General features: G+C 39.7%; 1 pseudogene; it reads left to right on the top strand.

Annotated features, from left to right (window-relative positions):
* Window positions 1–9,772, top strand: part of LOC112616267 — a 35,579-nt pseudogene extending 25,807 nt beyond the window's left edge.
* Window positions 9,773–10,494: the final 722 nt, after the last annotated feature.

The raw sequence follows: 10,494 nt of genomic DNA, 5'->3' as shown, positions 1-10,494 counted from the left end.
TTTGCGTCCTTTGTAGGGACATGGATGCAGCTGGAAACCATCATTCTTTGCAAACTATCACAAGAACAGAAAACCAAACACCGCATGTTCTCACTCATAGGTGGGAACTGAACAATGAGATCACCTGGACTCAGGAAGGGGAACATCACACACCAGGGCCTATCATGGGGAGGGGGGAGGGGGGAGGGATTGCATTGGGAGTTATACCTGATGCAAATGACGAGTTGATGGGTGCAGTAGACCAACATGGCACAAGTATACATATGTAACAAACCTGCACGTTATGCACATGTACCCTACAACTTAAAGTATAATAATAATAAATAAATTAAAAAAAAAAAAAAAAAAAACAGACTTTAAACCACCAAAGATCGAAAGAGACAAAGAAGGCCATTACATAATGGTAAAGGGATCAATTCAACAAGAAGAGCTAACTATCCTAAATGTATATGCACCCACTACAGGAGCACCCAGATTCATAAAGCAAGTCCTTAGAGACTTACAAAGAGACTTAGATTCCCACACAATAATAATGGGAGACTTCAGCATCCCACTGTCAACTATTAGACAGATCAATGAGACAGAAAGTTAACAAGGATATCCAGGAATTGAACTCAATTCTGCACCAAGAGGACCTAATAGACATCTACTGAACTCTCCACTCCAAATCAATAGAATATACATTCTTCTCAGCACCACTTCACACTTATTCCAAAATTTACCACATAGTTGGAAGTAAAGCACTCCTCCGCAAATGTAAAAAAACAGAAATTATAACAAACTGTCTCTCACCACAGTGCAATCAAACTAGAACTCAGGGTTAAGAAACTCAATCAAAACCGCTCAACTACATGGAAACTGAACAACCTGCTCCTGAATGACTACTGGGTATATAGCAAAATGAAGGCAGAAATAAAGATGTTCTTTAAAACCAATGAGAACAAAGACACGACATACCAGAATCTCTGGTACACATTTAAAGCAGTGTGTAGAGGGAAATTTATAGCACTAAATGCCCACAAGAGAAAGCTGGAAAGATCTAAATTGACACCTTAACATCATAATTAAAAGAACTAGAGAAGCAAGAGCAAACACATTCAAAAGCTAGCAGAAGGCAAGAAACAACCAAGATCAGAGCAGAACCGAAGGAGATAGAGACACAAAAAAATCTTCAAGAAATCAATGAATCCAGCAGTTGGTTTTTTGAAAATATCAACAAAATTGATAGACCCCTGGCAAGACTAACAAAGAAGAAAAGAGAGAAGAATCAGATAGATGCAATAAAAATGATAAAGGGGATATCACCACTGACCCCACAGAAATACAAACTACCATCAGAGAATACTATAAACACCTCTATGCAAATAAACTAGAAAATCTAGAAGAAATGGATAAATTCCGGGACACATACACTCTCCCAAAGCTAAGCCAGGAAGAAGTTGAATCCGTGAAAAGACTAATAACAGGCTCTGAAATTGAGGCAATAATTAATAGCCTACCAACCAAAAAAAGTCCAGGAGCAGACAGATTCACAGCCGAATTCTACTAGAGGTACAAGGAGGAGCTGGTACCATTCCTTCTGAAATTATTCCAATCAATAGAAAAAGAGGGAATCCTCCCCAACTCATTTTATGAGGCCAACATCATCCTGATACCAAAGCCTGGCAGAGACAACAACAACAAAAAAGAGAATTTTAGACCAATATCCCTGATGAACATCGATGGAAGCATCCTCAATAAAATACTGGCAAACCAAATCCAGCAGCACATCAAAAAGCTTATCCACCATGATCAAGTGGGCTTCATCCCTGGGATGCAAAGCTGGTTCAACATATGCAAATCAATAAACATAATCCAGCATATAAACAGAACCAAAGACAAAAACCACATGATTATCTCAATAGATGCAGAAAGGGCCTTTGACAAAATTCAACAGCCCTTCATGCTAAAAACTCTCAATAAATTCGGTATTGATGGAATGAATCTCAAAATAATAAGAGCTATTTATGACAAACTCACAGCCAATATCATACTGAATGGGCAAAAACTGGAAGCATTCCCCTTGAAAACTGGCACAAGACAGAGATGCCCTCTCTCATCACTCCTATTCAACACAGTGTTGGAAGTTCTGGACAGGGCAATCAGGTAAAGGAAATAAATAAAGGGTATTCGATTAGGAAAAGAGGAAGTCAAATGATCCCTGCTTGCAGATGACATGGTTGTATATTTAGAAAACCCCACTGTCTTGGTCCAAAATCTCCTTAAGCTGATAAGCAACTTCATCAAAGTCTCAGGATACAAAATCAATGTGCAAAAATCACAAGCATTCTTATACACCAATAACAGACAAACAAAGAGCAGAATCATGAGTGAACCCCCATTCACAATTGCTTCAAAGAGAATAAAATACCTATGAATCCAACTTACAAGGGATGTGAAGGACTTCTTCGAGGAGAACTACAAACCACTGCTCAATGAAATAAAAGAGGACACAAAGAAATGGAAGAACGTTCCATGCTCATGGATAGGAAGAATCAATGTCATGAATATGGCCATACTGCCCAAGGTAATTTATAGATTCAATGCCATCCCCATTAAGCTACCGATGACTTTCTTCACAGAATTGGAAAAAAAATACTTTAAAGTTCATATGGAACCATAAAAGAGCCTGCATTGCCAAGACAATCCTAAGTCAAAAGAACAAAGCTGGAGGCATCACGCTACCTGACTTCAAACTATACTACAAGGCTACAGTAACCAAAACAGCATGGTACTGGTACCAAAACAGAGATATAGACCAATGGAACAGAACAGAGCCCACAGAAATACCACACATCTACAACCATTTGATCTTTGACAAACCTGAGAAAAACAAGACGTGGGGAAAGGATTCCCTATTTCATAAATGGTGCTGGGAAAACTGGCTAGCCATAAGTAGAAAGCTGAAACTGGATCCCTTCCTTACACTTTATACAAAAATTAATTCAAGATGGATTAGAGACTTAAATGTTAGACCTAAAACCATAAAAACCCTAGAAGAAAACCTAGGCAATATCATTTAGGATATAGGCATGGGTAAGGACTTCATATATAAAACACCAAAAGCAATGGCAACAAAAGCCAAAATTGACAAATGGGATCTAATTAAATGAAAGAGCTTCTGCACAGCAGAAGAAACTACCATCAGAGTGAACAGGCAACCTACAGAATGGGAGAAAATTTTTGCAATCTACTCATCTGACAAAGGGCTAATATCCAGAACCTACAAAGAACCCAAACAAATTTACAAGAAAAAAACAAACAACTCCAACAAAAAGTGGGCAAAGGATATGAACAGATACTTCTCAAAAGAAGACATTTATGCAGCCAACAGACACATGAACAAATGCTCATCATCACTAGCCGTCAGAGAAATGCAAATCAAAACCACAATGAGATACCATCTCACACCAGTTAGAATGGTGATCATTAAAAAGTCGGGAAACAACAGGTGCTGAAGAAGATGTGGAGAAATAGGAACACTTTTAACACTGTTGGTGGGACTGTAAACTAGTTCAACCATTGTGGAAGACAGTGTGTTGATTCCTCAAGGATCTAGAACTAGAAATACCATTTGACCCACACATCCCATTACTGGGTATGTACCCCAAAAATTATAAATCATGCTGCTATAAAGACACATGCACCCGTATGTTTATTGCGGCACTATTCACAATAGCAAAGACTTGGAACCAACCCAAATGTCCATCATTGATAGACTGGATTAAGAAAATGTGGCCCATATACACCATGGAATACTGTGCAGCCATAAAAAAAGGGATGAGTTCATGTCCTTTGTTGCGACATGGATCCAGCTGGAAACCGTCATTCTCAGCAAACTATTGCAAGAACAGAAAACCAAACAGCGCATGTTCTCACTCATAGGTGGGAATTGAACAATGTGAACACTTGGACACAGGGTGGGGAACATCACACACCGGGGCCTGTTGTGAGGTTGGGGGAGGCGAGAGGGATAGCATTAGGAGATATACCTAATGTAATTGACGAGTTAATGGGTGCAGCACACCAACATGGCACATGTATACATATGTAACAAACCTGCACGTTGTGCACATGTACCCTAGAACATAAAGTATAATAATAAAAAAGAAACCTTAAAAAAAAAAAAAACACTAAATTTAGCCAGATGTTGTGGCAGGCACCTGTAGTCCCCACTACTTGGGAGGCTGAGGCAGGAGAATCACTTGAACCCAGGAGGCAGAAGTTGCAGTGATAATGCCACTGCACTCTAGCCTGAGTAACACCTGGGTGACAGAGTGAGACTCCATCTCAAAAAACAAATAAAATAAATACAAAACGAAAAGAATAGATCACGGGAGTGGAACCCTCATGAGTGGTTTTGCGAATAGTTGTGGTGATGAGTGAATTCTTGCTTTGAGTTTAGGCTCTGATTGTATAAAAGTGTGTGGCACCTGCCCCTCTCCCTTGCTCCCTCTCTTGCTATGTGATATGCCTACTGCTTCTTCACCTTCTGCTATGATTGTAAGTTCCCTGAGGCCATCACCAGAAGCAAGATGCCATTGCCATACTTCCTGTACAGCCTGCAGAACCATGAGCCAAATAAGCTACTTTTCTTTAGAAATCACACAGTCTTAGGTATTCCTTTATAGCAACAGAAGAAAAAATGTAATATAGAAAATTGATATTGAGGATTGGGGCATTGCTATAAAACTACCTGAAGATGTGGAAGCACCTATGGAACTGTGTAACAGGCAGAAGTTGCAAGAGTGTGGAAAGCTGAGAAGGAGAAAGATGAGGTAAAGTTTGCCCTGCTCAACCTTGGGACGCTGTTCCCCACATCCTAACTGCTCCAGCTCCAGCTGCAGCTCAGAGGACTCCAGATAGATCTTGGGCATCTGCTCCAGTGGGTACAAGCTGTAGGTCTTTGCAGCTTCCTTGTGACATTAAGTCTGTGGTCACACAGAATGCAACAGTGAGGGGGGCTTGGTAGCTTCTGACTGGATTTCAGAGGATACATCAGAAAGCCTGGGTGCCTAGGCAGAAACCTGCCACAGGGGAAGAACCCCCCCAGAGTGACTCCACTAGGGCAATGCTATTGGGAAACATAGGCTTGCAGTCCCCACACAGGGTCCTCACTGGGATACTGGCTAGTGGAGCTGGGGGAAGGGTATTGCTGCCCTCCATATCCCAGAATGCTAACCTGACTGCAGCTTGCACCTTCTGCCTAGAAAAGCTGCAAGCATTTAACTCCAACCCATGAGAGCAGCCACATGGACTACGTTCTGCAAAGCCATATGAGTGGGGCCGCCCAAGGCCTTGAAAGTCCATCCCTCACACCAGGATGTGGGATATGGGGTCAAGGATTATGTTAAAGCTTTAAGAGATTTAATGTCTGCCCTGTTGGATTTCAGACTTATGTGGGGCCTATTGTCCCTTTCATTTGGCTGATTTCTCCCTTTTGGAATGTGAATGTTTACTCAATGCCTGTACCACCATTGTATCTTGGAAGTAACTAACTTGTGTATTTGTGTGTGTGTGTGTGTGTGTGTGTGTGTGTGTTTCTTATCTCACAGGCTCATTGGAAGTAACTCATCTCCAGACGAAACTTTGGGCTTGAGAACTGAGACTTTTGAATTAATGCTGGAACAAGTTAAGACTTTGAGGTACCATTGAGAAAGGATTATTGTATTTTGCAATATGAGAAAAATATGAGATTTGGGGTCCAGGAGTGCAATGATATGTTTTGGATGTCTGTTCCCTCTAAATGTGTTGAAATGTAATCTCCACTGTTGGAGGTGAGACCTGATGGGAGGTGTTTGAATCATGCAGGCAGATCCATCATCTTCTTGGTGATGAGTAAGTTATTTCTCTGAGTTTATACAACATCTTGTTGTTTAAAAGTGTGTGGAATCTTTCCCCTCTATCTCTTGCTCCCCCTCTCACTATATGATATGCCTACTCTTTCACATTCCACCATGATTGTAAGCTTCCTGAGATCCCCCCAGAAGCAGATGCCAGCTGTATGTTTCTTTTACAGTGTATTAGTTCACTACTGCCCAGTGTGAAAATTGAAAATTGTTCTAGTTAGTTTTCATGCTGTATTAGTATTAGTTAGTTTTCATGCTGCTGATAAAGTATTAGTTAGTTTTCATGCTGCTGATAAAGACATATCTGAAACTGGGAACAAAAAGATTTAATTGGACTTACAGGTCTATATAGCTGAGAAGGCCTGAGAATCATGGTGGGAGGTGAAAGGCACTTCTTATACGGCGGCAGCAAGAGGAAAATGAGGAAGAAGCAAAAGTGGAAACCCCTGATAAACCCATCAGATCTCGTGAGACTCATTCACTATCACAAGAACAGTCCAGGAAAGACCCATCCCTATAATTCAATCATCTCCCATCGGGTTCCTCCCATGACACATGGGAATTGTGGGAGTTACAATTCAAGATCAGATTTGGGTGGAGGCACAGACAAATCATATCATACAGCCTGCAGAACTGTGAGCCAAAATAAGCCATGTTTTTCTTTATAAATTACTCAGTCTCAGATATTCCTTGACAGAGATGGAAACATACTAACACATACATCTATAGGAAAACATCCTTTTCTGACAAAGGAAATCAATGTAATTGGAAGGAATGACTGTTACATGCAGATAAAAATGTAAGGATACAAGAAACATTAAAATATTGTTTTAAATGACACCTCTAAAGAAACACAACAATTCTCCATCAAAGAATTTCAACAAAAAAGAAGTGTACAAAATTGCTGAAGAAGAATTCAAAATAATATTAATGAAGCTCAGTGATATACAAGAGAATACAAATAAATAATGCAAACAAGAAATATTTATGATTAAAATGAGAAATTCAATAAAGAGATAGATATCTTTTAAAAAGAACCAAACAGAAACCCTGGAACTGAAAACAATCAATAAATGAAATTAAAAATACAATGGAGACCTTCAACAATAGACCAGATTAAGCAAAATATAGTAATTTTAGACTTGAATACAGGTCTTTTGAAATAACCCAGACAAATAAAAAGAGTAAAAGAATAAAAAAGAATGAAAAAAGCTTATTTTAGAGATGGAACACAATAAAGCAAAGAAGTATTCCAAATTTGGGTGTTCCAGAAGGAGAATAGATGGGCAAGGGCATAGAAAGCCTATTTAATAAAATAATACCTGAACACTTACCAAGTATTGCAAGAGATATAGACATCCAGATACAAGAAGCTCAAAGACCCCCAAATACATTCAACACAAATATTTCTTCAAGACACACTGTAGTCAAACTGTCAAAGACACTGATATTTCTAAAACACCAAAATAAGTGTCAAGTCACATATAAGGAAATCCCCATCAAACCGACATTGGGTTTTGTTGCAGAAATCTTACAGGTCAAGAGAGAATAGGACCATATATTCAAAGTGTTGAAAGAAAAACTAACATCCAAGAAGACTATATCTAGCAAAGCTATCCTTCAAAACACAAAAGCAAAATAAATTATTCCCCAGGCAAGCAAAAACTGAGGGCATTAATTACCACTACACTGGTCCTATTTAAAAAATGGTTAAGGAATTTCTACATCTGGAAGTGAACAGGTGATATAGGCCATCACGAAAACACACAAAAGTATAAAACTCATTGGTAGAGCAGACACATAAATGAGAACAAGAAAGGAGTCAAACAATAGCACTACGGGAAACCACTAAACAGCAATAATAAATAATAAGAAAGGAAGAAAGGATCAAAGGATATACAAAGAAACCCATAAAACAATCAACAAAGAACAGAAATAATTCCTCAACTATCAATAATAACCTTGAATGTAAACACATTAAATTCCCAATTTAAAAATATAGACTGGCTACATGGATGTAAAAACATGACCCAACTGTATGATTCCTATAAGAAACTCATCTCACCTGTAGAGACACATGTAGACTGAAAGTAAAGAGGAAAAACAATATTCCATGCAAACAGAAACCAAAAGTGAGCAGGAGTATCTATACTTACATCATACAAAATGGACTTCAAGTCAAAAACAGTAAAAGAAGACAAAGAAGGCTATTATATAATCATAAAGGGATCAGTTCAGCAAGAGGACATAACAATCATAAATACGTATACACTCAACATTAAAGCACACAGGTATATAAAGCAAATATTATTATCTCTAAAGGAAGAGATAGACTCTAATACAATAAAGATTGGGGACTTCAACAACTCATGCTCGGCAACAGAAGATCATTTAGAGAGAAAATCAACAAAGAAACACTGAAATTAAAGTGCACTTTAGACCAAATGGAACTAACAAATAATTACAGAACATTTTATTCAAAAGCTGAAGAATAAACACTCAGAATAGAAAACATTCTCCATAATAGATCGTATGTAAGGTCATAAAACAAGTTTTAAGAAATTAAAATAAAATTGCATCAAGTGTCTTATCAGACAAAAATGGAACAAAACCAGAAATCAATATCAAAAGAAACTTTAGAAACTGTACAAGGCTCAATGTGCAGGCCTGCCAGTACTCTGCACATTCACTTCTGCCAGGGCCAGGCCAGGACAGGAAGAGGAAGGCTTCTGGCATTTGTGTATGGGCCAGTATTGATGCAAGCACTGCAGGAGCCCTGACTCCACAGCATGTTTGAGCTCATTCCTCTCCAGCTTCTCTGCAGTTGGGAGCTGTTTGTTCATGGACACTGAACCCCACCAGAGTAGTCTGTGGCCCAGCAGCCACACCCACAGCTCAGTATCTTGGAAGTCTTTCGAGATACCTGATGATGTACCTCTGCCAGCAGACTGGGAGATAGCAAAGACATCTTCTGGTCAGAGATACTTCTTAAATCACATTGATCAGACAAGAACGTGGCAGGACCCCAGGAAGGCCATGTTCTTTCAGATGAATGTTACAGCCCTCACCAGTCCTTCAGTGCAGCAGAATATGATAAACTCAGCCTGAGATCCTCTTCCTGATGGATGGGAACAAGCCATGACTCAGGATGGAGAAATTTACTACATAAACTATAAGAACAAGACCACCTCTTGGCTAGACCCAAGGCTTGACCCTCGTTTTGGTAAAGCCATTAACGAGAGAATCAGTCAGAGTGCTCCAGTGAAACAGCCACCACCCCTGGCTCCCCACAGCCCACAAGGAGGCGTCATGGATATTGGCAACCTCAACCAGCAGCAACAGATTCCACTGCAGCAATTGCAGATGGAGAAAGAGAAAGTGCAACTGAAATAGCAAGAACTACCTTGGCAGGAGTTAGTGTTCTGTAGCCAGTTACCAACACTGGAGCAGAATGGTGGGACTCAAAATCCAGTAACTTCCCCTGAGCTGTCTCAGGAATTGAGAACAATGATGACCAATAGCTCAGATGCCTTTCTTAACAGTGGCACCTATCACTGTCAAAACAAGAGTACAGACAGTGGACTAAGCATGAGCAGTTACAGTGTCCCTGACATCCCCAATGACTTCCTGAACAGCATTGATGAGATGGATACAGGTGATACTATCAAACAGAGAACTCTGCCCTCACAACAGAACCATTTCCCAAACTACCTCGAAGCCATTAGTGGTACAAATGAGGACCTTGGAACACTGGAAGGAGATGGAATGAACTAGGAGAGGAGTTGATGCCAAGTCTGCAGGAAGCTTTGTGTTCTGACATCCTTAATGACATGGAATCTGTTTTGGCTCCTACAAAGCTAGATAAAGAAAGCTTTCTTACATAGTGATAGAGACCTAAGATAGACTGAATTGTAAATCTGTGAAGGATCTAAAGAAATAAGACATATATGCCTGAAATTTCCAAGTAAGCCAGTTGCAGTTTTCTGTTAATACAGAAAAAGTCGAACAAATGTCCAGCAAGACTCTTTCATCCACTATTTTGCTCTTCTTTGTCTATTGCTGCTGTTAATATATTGTTGACCTCTTTCACAGCTGGCCCTAAGGGAATCAAAAATAAAAAAAAAAAAATGGTTTCTTTTGCTATTATAACTACTATTCATTCTGGGGACTTGGGAAGCGAGCCTGTTTGGATGATGGATGCCATACCTTTTGCTTAGTTAAATGTTCACTGATTGACTGGGCATGGTGGCTCATGTCTGTAATCCCAGCACTTTGGGAGGCCAAGGTGGGCAGATCACCTGAGGTCAAGAGTTCAAGACCCACTTGGCCAACATGGTGAAACCATGTCTCTACTAAAATACAAAAATTAGCTGGGCTTGGTGGTGGGCGCCTGTAATCTCAGCTACTGGGGAGGCTGAGGCAGGAGAATTGGTTGAACCCAGGAGGTAGAGGTTGCAGTGAGCTGAGATCACACCCACTGCACTCCGGCCTGGGTGGCAGAGCCAGACTCTGTCTCAAAATAAATAAATAAATAAAATAAAAAAGTTTACCTATCATTTTAAGTAAATACTCTGACTTAGAAATCAAATGCTTCATGTCACAGTTT

Source organism: Theropithecus gelada, chromosome X (assembly GCF_003255815.1).
Source record: "Theropithecus gelada isolate Dixy chromosome X, Tgel_1.0, whole genome shotgun sequence".
Classification (NCBI taxonomy): Eukaryota; Metazoa; Chordata; class Mammalia; order Primates; family Cercopithecidae; genus Theropithecus; species Theropithecus gelada.
Note: the sequence above shows the minus strand (reverse complement) of the source record. Positions and strands in the feature narration are given on the sequence as shown.